The sequence below is a fragment of the Danio aesculapii genome, chromosome 7 (assembly GCF_903798145.1).
Source record: "Danio aesculapii chromosome 7, fDanAes4.1, whole genome shotgun sequence".
Classification (NCBI taxonomy): domain Eukaryota; kingdom Metazoa; phylum Chordata; class Actinopteri; order Cypriniformes; family Danionidae; genus Danio; species Danio aesculapii.
In genome coordinates, this window is record NC_079441.1 from 25,081,775 (window position 1) to 25,093,851 (window position 12,077).

The window sequence follows — 12,077 nt, forward strand, 5'->3', positions numbered from 1 at the left end:
GCTCACTTAAATTGCTATTTAATATTTATAATATTATAATATCATATTTAAATTATAGTTATTATAATATTATAAATATTATAATAATATAAATATTATAATATAAAAATATTATAATATATTTAAATAATCAATAAAAAAGCACACAGACACCTTATTTGAATTGAGGGTTGCTTTTTCTTTTATTTCTTTGGGCCAAAAAAACAGATTTAGCAATGATAAATTTCTAAGTACTGATCAATCTACAGATACATCTGCACTGATCAATGGCTTCTCTTGAGGCACTCATGCAAATATCTCAGATTCGTTTTCATGAGAGAGACTAAAGCATTGTTACATCATTAAATAACTGGAGTGAATCATTTACACCCAACAATAAGAAAGATACTCGCAATAAAACACAGTAACCCTACAGCTGCGTGTAATTTATGCTGAGGACAGGATGTTCACCAATTGACACTAAATTGGCTGTCTAATAGTTTTCAGTTTTTCTCTTTAATAATGAAGCACATTTTGTCAGGTCAGATGGGATGTGTCTTGTCAACTGAAACCATTTGAGTCAAAAGTCCAATTACACAAGCAAAAATTCTAATATCATCATATTTCTGTAATAACTCTCGGGTAGAACAGAAAACACGAGCTAACATCAATCATGTAATAGAGTGTAAGCCATTTTAGAGCAAACCAACATTCTAAATATCAGTATAAAAGGAAAACAACAATAACAACATTTACCATGTAGGCTGCTCACCTGTTTTCTGTGATCTGGAGATAAAAGAAAAGGATAGATGTTTGGAAGATTACAGAATTATCATTTTTGGGTGAACTATCCATTTAAATGTGTATAGTTCATCCAAAAACGATAGCTTCACGTCACGTCACATGTTGAACACAAGAAGATATTTTAAGATTACCTCTTACCAGTGGTGGAAAGAGTACTGAAAAGTTAAAGTACAATTACTTGCCTAAAAATGTAGCACAAGTATAGTAAAAGTATCTTTTGTAAATATTACTCAAAGTATGAGTAAAAAGTAGCCCTTTCAAAAGTACTCTAGAGTAGTGAGTAATGAGTATTACGCTGTAGAAAGCTGATGCATTTACATGTAATTTGTGCATGTGTGTAAACGTAACATTCTGTAGTGCATATAGTTACTGTCCAGCAGGCACACAAAGTCATAATACATTAATGTTAGGTTAGATTTAGGTTGTGATGCCAGGTGACCAAAATTCAAGTCTAGCCAGCGTCTAAGGACAATGTTGATGTCCAATAACGACATGAAATGATGTTGATATTTGGTTGTTATTAGGTTGTGTTAGAAAGTGACCAAAATCCTACGTCAAGCCAACATCTTAAACCAATGTCATATTGACATCAAGTACTGACATGTATTCCTTGGTTATGGCCACCAAAATTCAACATCTGATAGACGTCATATTGGTAACGTCCATACAACGTCAAGCTGTAACATCATTTTGATGGTTGATTTTGGGTTTGACATTAATGTCGGCCTGACATTGGGTTATGATGTCAACTCGATTTTCATTTCCAAACAAAATGCAACGTCTCCACGATGTTGGGGTACAATGTCAATCTGACGTCATGTTGACATCTTGTGCCTGCTGCTGGGTGTTTAGGCCAGTTCATCATTCAGTGAACATCCGTCATCTTCTCATCAGTGACGATCTCATTTAGTGCATCTAAACAGTCTCTGGGTCAATGCGTGTAAAGATTTTGGACATCGTCTTGGACACTTTAAATGCTTTCAAACAGTTTGCTGCAATTATAAATTGCCCAGGTCTTGAGGTTGTTCAGTATGATGTAATTTATCTTCTATGTGCGATTTGATTGGACAGGAATCACAGGACTGATTTGTCTAATCCCAATAGACAGGAAAAAATAAAGTAGTGACTGCAGGTTGAAGGAAAGTAGTGGAGTAAAAGTACAGATACTGCACTAAAAATGCACTCAAAGGAAAGTAAAAGTACACATTTTTAAAACTACGTAATAAATTACAATTTCTGAGAACTAATCAAGTACAGTAATTTGAGTATTTGTAGTTTGTTACTTTACACCACTGCCTCGTACCATTGCCTTCCATAGTACTATTTGTTTTTATATGTTTCAAATATTGACTAAATATAAATTTTTTTGGTGAACTGTCCTTTTAAGTTGATATTTAAACTTCATGTTTCAATGCAGAAAACTGTAAACATGTCTACAAAATGCTTTCTATAATTCTTATAATTGCCTAACTGATTTACATTTTGTTTATTATTTTCACTTTACTTAATTTATCAATGAATATTACACAGAAACTGCATTGTGTTTTTTATGTACTATACGTTGTATTTAAGCTTGTGTCATCAATCTCAAAGACAGACTGTGACTCATATCGACAAAAAGCAGTCAATATGGCACATTCGTCTTCAATATAACCCCTTAGTTCATGCGCAGGTTGTCCAATACACAAGGTTACGGTTTAAGTGAAAATATGTTTTGGTCAGCCACGTTTCTTTACGGTAGTTTTCCGCCGCTGCGCGCGAATTCTCTTCTTTAGTTTACGGTAAGTGCGTGTGGCTTGTGTTGGTTTTGCTATAGTCACAACTGTAGCCCACGAGCGCACTACATCCAGGCAGCAAACAACAGACTGTCTGCGAGTAAAAGGTACAATTTATCATTATTTCTCTCTCTGTTGAAATGTTACAATGCAGGTTTAATCGATTTGCGTTTAAACTTAAGCGTTACTAGCTTATATATCGCTGTTGGTTTTATTCAAAGGGAACAAAAGTATCATGAGGACAATTTTCCGTTGGAAGGGAGGGAGTGTATACATTGTCAATAGTTGATCTCTTTCTGGTTTAAACTGTGAAAATAAGTCATGTGGTTATTAAATAGAAGTGTGCCAAGGGTTTTCCGCTTTAACTTTAACGTTAGACCAAAAACAACTGATTTGTTGGAATTAAAAAGTTAATAAACGAGCAAATCTTCCATAAAACATGTTTTACATTTGTAACAAACGGAAACTATGTGAGTTAAAGGGGATAGGAATACAGTATACATAATACCAAAACATCGAGGAGACATTAATTTCCTGTTTTCATCGAGAGATGTCAGTTATTTAATAAATCTCTGCTTTTTGCGTCATCTGATGTATTGCCTATAGGCAACATAACTCAAGTGTTTTTAAAATCTACTAATTACCATAGCGTGTATCTATGTAAGTTGTTTTACACATTAATTGGTGTATTTATACAATTCCCATCTGTTATTCTTCTCGCTATGGTCTTCAGCATTGTGTTTGGTTTGAGTGGGGTTTTCTATGATATTGTTTATGGAAGAATTTGATTTAAATGACAAGCCTCTTATGCTGTCAAATTCTCATATTATTTCATTCATTGATGGACAATTATGTTGAATAACAAAAAGAAAGAAAGAATGACAATCATTAAAAACCCTTTTACTATCTAATTTTTGCTTTATTGTAATTAGGCATGGGTCGGTATGAGATTTAGTATAAGACAGTATGATAACCTATCATGATTTCACGATATTGTGATTACTGCTCTAAAATAAGTTTTTTTTTAAATGTCTGGATAAAAACCAAAAACTTTTTTTTTTCTTTTGATTCAATTAAATTCAATTCACCTTTATTTGTATAGCTCTTTTACAATGTAGATTGTGTCAAAGCAGCTTCACATAGAAGATCATAGTAAATTGAAATTGTGTAGTTCAGTTTTTAAAGTTTAAGTTCAGTTCAGTTTAGCTCAGTTCAGTGTGGTTATATAATCCCTACTCAGAGTCCAAACACTGAAGAGCAAATCCATCGATACGTAGCTTTACATATCCCAAACCATGCAAGCTAGTGACAACTGCGGCGAGAAAAAGAAAACTTCACCAATTTGTCAAAAGTGAAGAAAAAAAAACCTCGAAAGAACCAGGCTGAGATCGGTACGACCAATTCTCCACTGGCCAAACGTCTTGTGCAGAGCTGCAGTCTAAGGACCGGAGGCGTCGGAGGGACAACGAAGACTCGTCTGTCCCTGGAGCGTCACAGGAAAAAGTCTCATGCTCTCCACTCCTCCATGACCACCACAGCAGCTGCTCAGTATACGGCCTGGTCCAGGATTATGGAAACCTTGGGATCATCTTGTCGCTGGTCTTGGATCGAATCGGATGGCACTGAGTGGTCTGAGGGCCTTGGGATGAGTATCCTCAGGTGGAAATAGAGAATAAAGAGAATAATTAGCGTAACTGCTGTTCATAGTGTAGATAAACGAGATGCAGAAACCTGTGTGGAGCACATTCATGTATCATACTGTTAAGTGATGCACTGAGTGTATGCTTTACTAAAAAGATAGGTCTTTAATCTAGTTTTGAACTGTAGTTTTGAACACAATATATTTTATTTTGAGAAACATTTAAAATATTTTGGAGCAGTAAACCTGTCAGACTAAATAATTCAAATGGATCATTAACTTCTGCTGTCTTCATCAGTTTCTGAAACACAGATTTCTTTACAATTTAAAACAACATATTTGGATCTCTTTTTTGCTGTTATCCTAAAAACAAAACAAAAAAAAACCTAAATAAAAAATCTTAAACATACCATAGGAATGATATAGCTACATGTGTTGCCGGTTTTAAAACCTTGACTTTGCAAACCGCGGTATAACTTGAATATGGTTATCATCCCATGCCTGCTTGTAATCGACTGATGTAAAAGTTATTATGCAGTGGGCTAAAGTCATAATTCAAATGTACTGTTACGCCTTTTATTTGACAGCGTTGAAAACTAGTATAACAGTCTTATCTATTTTTCACAAACACAAAATCATGCCTGAAGCACTTACTGCGTCAGTGGTCAGAGAGTGTTTTGCAGACTAAGTGCAATAATGGCACCCAAGGTCTAATTTTCTCATTTGCAGTGTCTTAAAAGGGTTTGAAATAGTTATATGTACTTTATTCGATCCAAATACCATGTAGACTGCAGAGATGCAACTGGGGCTATTTGACTGAATGACATTCTCATCATGACAAAAAACAGTTGTCACTTAATGTCATTGCCCTTTTCCCTGTAATGTGTGGTGATTGTTCTACTGTTTCAAGTGTACCTGAATAGGGCTGCAGAATATGTAGTTTTAGCATCGGTATCACAATGTGTGTGCACGCAGTAGTCACATTCCAGGATATGCAATGTTGATTTGGGATTATAGTTGATCAGCACAACAGTTGAGAATACATGGCAAAGTATAACCATAACCCAGTGAAACCTTATATGTGTTTTAAAGGCGTTTCAAGAGAGTTTAAAATGTTTGGGCACAAAAAAGTATACTTGTAGCTTTAATGAAGATTTAAAGTTTTAATTAAATAATATTAATTATTAATACAATGAAGACGTTATAGTGTTATTTTACATTTTATTATTCAGTTTCTGTAACTGAAATCTGTTTGACTCTCCAGAAAACCATTAAGCCCTGTTTATTTGACTTTTTTTCTTTGCTCTGTTGTAAGTAGTTTTGATTGCAGTTTGTTTATTTTTTTTATACATGATTATAATTATCACCCTCACAAAATCACCCTCATTTAATGTAAATTAATGGATTTCTTTCCAAATACAGCTATTTAAGCTATCTGGTGAAATCGTATTCATATCGCAGTACAGGGCTGCACAATATATCGTTTCAGCATCGATATTGCAATGTCTTTGTGCTTAACAAACAAAATTAAATATGTAGGCTGATGGATGTCTTTAGTGGAGTGTGTAAAACACCGTTTCCTTATTCCAGGAAAGTAAAGAGTAAAGGAAAGAGAAAGTAAAGAGGTTGATTGTAGGAGGCTTATTCTTTATCCTCGCGTTGCAGATGTTCTGTTTAACTGTTTTCTCGCCAGTTAAGCGTTCAGTTTTTCCTCTTACAATGTCCGCCATGTACATAGCAAATGCACCATTGCGTGACACAACTGACTCTTAAAGGGAATGAGAGATGAGACTCTGATTGGTTTAATGTACGTTATGCTCAAAACACACCCATAACTCATTAAGAGATTAAGCACAACCCTGTTAGACCATGCGTCGTGGTGCAAATCGTATTTTTCCATCTTTAAAATAGCAAAAGTGGATTTGGACACGCTCTTATTGCTTTAGACTTTGTGCCTAGATAGTTGAAATAAAGCCCAATAGCTTTATACATGGTGTACTTTCAGATTTAAAACTCATCTGGATGTTTTTTTCATATAGAGCTGTTTTACACACTGCATAAAAAGTTATTTAAAAAAAATCCATAATTTCTCCCAAAAAAAATTTCATAAAAAGAATTGTGCTATAGCATCATCTGCGCACATAAAGATTTAACTACAGTGTATTAGACAACATTATTTATAACAATAACTAGGGCTGCACGATATTGAAAAAATTAACACATTGCGATTTTTTTTATTTATTTATTTATTTTTATTTATTTATTTATTTATTTATTTATTTATTTAATTAATTAATTAATTTATTTATTTATTTATTTTTATTAATCAATTATTTTTTATTTATTATAATTTTTTAAATTTTTTATTTTTTTTATTTTATGAAATATATTGCGATATGAATACAATTTCACTAGATGAGTTGAATAAATGTTTGTAAAGAATCAATAATTTTAGATTGAATAAAGAAAAATATGCTAATTAAATAAATATTGTTTTCTGAGGAGTCAAAATGTATTCAGATATACAGTAATTGAACAGTCAAATGTAAAATTATACTACATAGTCTTAATTTTATAAACAATTCAATAAAATTAAGTTACAAACGGTACAATTTCCAATGTCTGAATGCTTTTAAAACCCTCACACAGTCACAGGCCTCAAAATAAACACTTGTGAAATGATCAATTTTATTCCAGACTCTACATTGCATATACTCGCTATGTGACTATTGCAAAGGATCACATTGCGATATCAATGCTAAAACGATATATTGTGTAGCCCATAACATATAACATGTATAACATTTGTAAAGCTTTACTTGATACCTCAAAATGCATCATAGTACCAAGTCCAGCTGTACAGAGGGCAATAGTAATAAAACACAGAAAAGATTTAAAAAATCTGCAGTTGGAGTCAAAACTTACAAATGGGTAAACTAGAAACGGTTCATAACAGTTTTGCGGTTGTTTTACTTTGAACTGAAATAAGCACATAATGTATATTACAGTAAACGTTGTTAATTGGGTGAGTCCCCTGTGCTCTGTCTGACTCTTTTAACCTTCTTTGCATTAATTAATCATATATTCTCTGTTTCTCAGATCTCAGTAGATGGTGGAATGCATATCTGAGAATTTACAGGAACGCACTGGACCATATGTTCAGAAAGTGGCATATTTGAGCTCTGCGTCCATCTTGGTTGAGTAGAAGTAAGTTGTTTATAACTGTGTTTGTGGTTTATGTTATGTTCATAAACTGTTTTGATTTAAGAAATGTTATATAGTATTTGTGAATTAGCAACATGTTTGTAGTGTGTAGAATAAATAAATTATTTTCCAAAAGCACCAAAAATAAGTGATTTAAACTTGAATTGCACTAATGGAAAAGGCATTTCATGGAATGTGCGTGTATGTCAGGGGCTTAGTGGTCTGATTAATTGGGGTAATTGTTTTATTGCATTATTTTTATTAATTGCTTTAACTGCCCAGTCTTAATTTGCCATGGTCACAAGAGTCAATACAATCAGGACACTTAACATAGTATTTAATGAGATGTGTCCCAAAGCCTTTTTAGACATTGTGACTCTTAGACGTTGTGGTCTGTAGATGAAGCATTTATGTGAGTCACTGTAGAAGATGCATGCTGTGCTTCATGAAGTGAAACATTAACAGCTCTGATTGAGGTAATGGCTCTGTGCTTAGTCAAATGACCGGATCATCAGTAACCCAAGGGTAGAAAAGGACCAGAAGGAAACTTTTGTTCCCATGACTGCATTTCAATGGTAAGTTTGTAGGTATAAGGTTTAGAATTGTTTGGACTATTACAGTAGAGCTGGCCCTCTGGTGATGAGCGAAATGTCCTGCAAGTTTTCAGGGCATATAAACAACATGCATCCTGATTATAAATGCTTCACTTTTAGCTTCAAATTGCTGCCAGGATTAGATTAAAGTTTGAAGTCAGCGATTTAGTCTAATCTTGAACACCATGCCCACCCCAGACATTTCATTCAGATGCATCTGACTCCCTAACACTGCACATTAAAGCCCTCGTCTGTCTCTATCTATACATTCCTGTTGCAGTTTTTGTACTTGAAGCTGTCGTGATCATCATGTGATCTTGCTTACAAGATTATTTGTCAAGAAAACCGCATATAAGTAGGGCTGGGTCCTCAGATGAACGAGAATGCAGATTATGGCGCTTCATTGACTTTTAAATGCCTGAGTGGTCAATTAAAAAAGTAAGAGCATTGGAAAAATGCGACTTTACATGAAGAAGTGAATAAAAATATGAAGTCTAATCAGGGCCTTATATACTTGCAACATAAAATAAAAGTTTTGCAGACGAAAAAGTATTAAGCAAAAAAAAATCCCAAAAAAACTGGAGAATGAAGTTTCAAGAGGAAAAAAATAATAAATAAAAATAAAGAACATTATTCTTTTTACAAGAAGTGACATCGTCAGTTGTGATCATGACATCACAGAGGAAATCAACATGGCTTTTCTTTGGGATTTGCATTTATTTATATTTTGCTGAATACATCATTTTTTTGTTTGCAAAAGTTTTATGCTGCAAGTGTATAAGGCCCTCATTTGACTCCAAACAGTTACCTATAGGTAATATAACTGTAATTTATAATTATTTTTTACATCCGCTTACTGTACACTTGCAGCAGTATAATTCTAACCATATATATGATGTATGAGCAGCTCACATATGTGCTCTGAATCATTGTTGCACTATTTAGCTTGTCCACAAGAAATCAGTGCTGAATCAGACTTTGCTTTGTTGTACAGTAGTAAAAGAAATGAAGACATGGAACAACTAGGCTGCGTCTAAAATCGCCTACTACTCAGTAGGTGCTCCATTAGAATTAGAATTTACTACTCGACCATTAGAAAAGTATGTTCTACACCGAATGAATGCGAGTCGTTTAAATGAAACTCCGACATACTAAATCTGACATTTTGTCTTGATCACATGACCTACCCACATCAGTTGCGTTGCTTTACTTGACTTGCGTTGAAATCATACTAAAACATTGCGTATGCACAAAGCTGTAAATGTGCGTACGCAGTAAAAAATTCAGTTGTATGAAACACTGCGTACGCGGAATCCCACGCATATTTTTTTTGTAAATCCAAATTAACGTGAAACTGAGCGCATGTGCATGAGCGCAAAACCCCTCCCTGCCTCCTACTCTGTATGAATATGCTAATGACTCTACTTTAGCAAAACCAAACGAAAAAGCAATGGCAAAAGCAAGCAAAAAGAGAAACTTTGAACAGAATGTGAATTGGAGGTGCTCCAATCAGAGGTAGACTGGAGAAAAACTGTGTTATTTGCAAGTTTGTCCTCCGGAATTAATAACAAAAGAAAAAAATATTGTGGGAGAGTTTAGCTGATGTGGTTAACACAGTGGGGTCTGAACATCGCTCTGCGAGTGAATTTAAAAAGAAATGGTCTGATGTGAAGGTGTAAAATCTTGTGGCGTCTATAGCAGCGTGAGTGGCGTAGCTCGTAAAGCGCATGGCAACATGTTTTGACACGTTCGATCATGGACTCTGTTCGAACCCAGCGTCTGATGAATTCATTCTTATTTTTTCCCCCACTACATATCAGATTTGGCCTACTCTTCATCACAAGGAAGACGAGTAGGAATCAATAATAAGTGTGTGTATTATGTTAAGCGCATTTGAGCGTCACATATTATTTGCACATTCATTGAATGGAAATGTTCTGATTCATCCAAATTCGTCTTCAGATGGCGCCTTTATAGCAATGTGCATGTAGTCGATCGCTCTGATTACATTGGGAAAACCGGCGATCGCTGCAAATTGCGCTTTAATGTTTGGCTGGTCAACTGCATGGTATGGAAACCTTATAAATCTGCTAGACATGCGGATGATCCCATCCCATACAGCTGCCATTGCACAGCTCAAAGATGCTTTGTAGTGTGCAAATTAACTTATTGCCTCTAGGAGTCACCAATGGAAATAAAACATTCACACACAAGAAATGCACGTAGGCCAGAAATGAAGTTGGCGTGAACCAACGCACATTCTCATGTTCATTTCATCGTTAGTAAATCCAAACGTGAGCATGAAATCTGGCATACGCAAAGTTTTTGTGCGTACGCAGCGTTGATACATGAGGCTCCTGGACCTTTGAGTCTCATTTATTGAGATGAAAGACTCGAGAAATGAAGGGATCAAATCTTTATCCGGCTCTATTTTGTACTTTCATAATAGGAAATTGGATTTTTTACTACATCATTTTAATCTCATAATGGATCGAGCCAAGGGAGGAGAGGTGTCATTTATGTTTAGTAGAGAAGGCAAATATGGTCATATTTCTGCAAAAAAAAACATAATTCCAACAATATTAACTAGTTTGCTATTATTATATTTGTGATTAGTATTGTAGTTATTATTCTTGTTAAATAATTGTAGTTGGTTTTATGTGGCTAATTCATGTACATTTATATTTTCTTCAATTTTAATATTTAGACATACACTGAAAATAATGATTCATTGCATTTACTAATTTTTAGTAAAGTGGTTGCAAACAATTTATATGGGCTGAATTTAAACAAATTAAGTTGAACATTACTAAATTAAATCGTTTGTTTAAATTCAGGGGGCGTCACGGTGGGGCAGTGGGAAGCACGATCACCTCACAGCAAGGAGGTCGTAAGTTGGCATATCTGTGTGGAGTTAGCCTGTTCTCCCTGTGTTGGCGTGGATTTTCTCCGGGTGCTCCGGTTTCCCCCACAGTCCAAAGACATCCGCTATAGGTGAATTGAATAAGCTAAATTGGCCATAGTGTGTGTAAATGCAAGAGTGTATGGGAATTTCCCAGTGTTGGGTTGCGGCTGGAAAGGTTCATTCCACTGTGGCGACCCCTGATTAATAAAGGGACTAAGCCGAAAAGAAAGTGAATGAATGAATGTTTAAATTCAGCCCATATAAATTATTTGCAATTTTATATACAAAAAATGTAAACATTTTTTTTACATTTATTAAAATTTTTTTAACACAACCAAAAATCATTATTGGCTCTTTTTTTAAAAGCATTGGTTTGGGCTGTTTCCTAAGGATTTTTATCATATATTGCACGAAAATCGTTAAAAGGTATTTATTAAACAAGCTTTTAAAAATGTGAATCACTTCCTTTGTTTAAATTCGGTTTGTTATGTGCAGTATTGTAAAGTAATAGAGGCACAGATGGTGGGTCGATTAAGGTTAATGATAAATGATGTTATAATGTGATGCTTAGTTTCTGTATGTTTGTCCTGGGTTTATTTGAGGTTACAGCAGATTTCACATAAGTCAGGAACATCCAAGATAACATGATGTTTAGCAAATGATTGTGATTTTAATATGACAAATTTGACTTTGGATGATAACATGTTGTCATTTAAAGCAACACAGTGACATATTTCTCACTTTATTGGCTGATTGCCTCTCATGTATTAGGAAGGGCAATTATTTAACTTACTGAGTTTCTCATCAGATCAATAAAGCATTTATCCTTCTACAAATAGCCAGTTGACCCTCTACTTATATTCTCCACTGTATAAGATATGAGGGTTCCATGCCACTTAACCATGTGAAATGAGATGCAAATGAGCCCATTGTGAAAGAAAGTGCTGAATGGATGTAGCCTTTAAATATAAACCAAATTGATTTTTTTCCTTACAAATGGCCATGGAAAGAACATCCTCCACCCTTTCACTGTCCGGCACAGATGACTGCACGCCAGCAGAGAGGGATTTTTTTCATCCTCCAGCTTAATTAGCTTTGGGGGGGGTTTTGTCAGGAACCTCGTTGGCAAGAGCATTTCAAATATTTAGCTGGACTAATTTATTTTTATAAACGTAGAC

At 34.6% G+C, this 12,077-nt stretch overlaps 1 protein-coding gene across 1 annotated transcript in view; it reads left to right on the plus strand.

Moving 5' to 3' along the window:
* The first annotated feature begins 2,586 nt into the window (after window positions 1-2,586).
* Window positions 2,587-12,077, plus strand: part of tp53i11a (tumor protein p53 inducible protein 11a) — a 53,358-nt gene continuing 43,867 nt past the window's right edge. The window contains exons 1-2 of the mRNA XM_056461418.1: window positions 2,587-2,665; window positions 7,297-7,404. The gene's annotated coding sequence lies outside the window, so the exon portion shown is untranslated. The remainder of the gene's footprint in view (window positions 2,666-7,296; window positions 7,405-12,077) is intronic.